The sequence below is a fragment of the Cupressus sempervirens genome, chromosome 2 (genome assembly GCF_028749045.1).
Source record: "Cupressus sempervirens isolate cs-2001-9-10 chromosome 2, ASM2874904v1, whole genome shotgun sequence".
In the NCBI taxonomy this organism is placed as follows: domain Eukaryota; kingdom Viridiplantae; phylum Streptophyta; class Pinopsida; order Cupressales; family Cupressaceae; genus Cupressus; species Cupressus sempervirens.
The window spans coordinates 153,800,802-153,802,165 of NC_143119.1; the positions used below are offsets into that span (position 1 = coordinate 153,800,802).

Consider the following 1,364-nt stretch of genomic DNA (forward strand, 5'->3'; position numbering starts at 1 on the left):
ATTGTGAGAGATTTATGCTTATGGTAAGTGGGAAGATTACATTTGCTACATAATCACTTCATTTTGATTGAATTGTCAAGAAATACGGGTTATATTTACAAAAGACTTATTGCCCAGATGCTAACTTTAAAGCAATGATTAAATTACTATATGATAAATTAAAGTGATTAATGGGTTTTTTTTCAAATGGTCTATACCAATTTAGACCAAATTAGGTGGTCTTGGTTGCTTGGTGAAATCTATTTACACATGCTCAATAGGTTTTGAGAAACCCTCTTCTATTCAACAAAGAGGTATCATTCCTTTTTTCCAAGGTTTTGATGTTTATAAATTCTACAACAATTGGATTACAATATCTAACATTTCCAAGCACTAGTTTTGGCACCAACTTGAGAACTGGCACAACATATAGAAAAAATTATGAGGGCACTTGGTGATTGTCTACAAGTAAAAGTACATGCTTGTATTTGAGGAACAAGCATTTGGGAGGACCTACACATTCTCTTTTTAGTTTTCATGTTGTTGTACAAACATCTGGAAAGGTTTATGACATGCTACATCATCTTTTTCCTCACTTTGATTACATTGAAATATTTATTCTTGATGAAGCAAATGAAATGTTGTCACTTGGATTCAAGGATCGGGTAATAGTAGAGTTAAATTTCTAAATTATAAAATTGGCATTGGATTTAGTCTTATTGAATTTTATTTCCTAAAATATTCCTTTTGTTCTTTTCATTCATTAATTCCTTTTTTATTAGATATATGATATTTTCTACTAGCTCCCTCAAAACCTCTAAGCTAGTGTTTTCTCGATTACAATGCCTCCTAAAGCCCTTGAGATCATAAGTATGTTCATGAATAATCCAATCCAAATTGATATAAAGAGGGGCGAGCTTACTCTAGAAGGTATTAAATAGTTCTATGTGAATGTGGACAAAGAGGAGCATAATCTTGACACTACTTGTGATTTGTATGGAATAGTACCCTTAACACGGTGTGATTTTTATCAATACTAGGAGAAAGGTTGATTGAATCATAGACCAAATGAGATATAGTGATCATAGAGTGTTTGCAATACATGGTGATACAGATCAGAATACTAGAGATGCCATTATGAGAGAATTTAGATCTGGTTCTTCTAGAGTGTTGATTACAATTGACCTTTTGGTCCAAGGTATTGACGTGCAACAAGTTACTCTTGTTATCAACTATGACATGCTTAAAAATTCAGAAAACTATCTCTACCATATTGGTCATAGACTCATAGTGGACAATTTGGTAGGAAGGGTAGGGTAATCAAATGTGTCACATGGGATGACAAGAGAATGCACAAAAGAAATGGGCCTCACAAAATTTCTTAA

At 32.8% G+C, this 1,364-nt stretch overlaps 1 pseudogene; it reads left to right on the top strand.

The window, feature by feature from the left end:
* The first annotated feature begins 420 nt into the window (after window positions 1-420).
* On the top strand, window positions 421-1,364 carry LOC149571510 (eukaryotic initiation factor 4A-1-like; annotated as a pseudogene).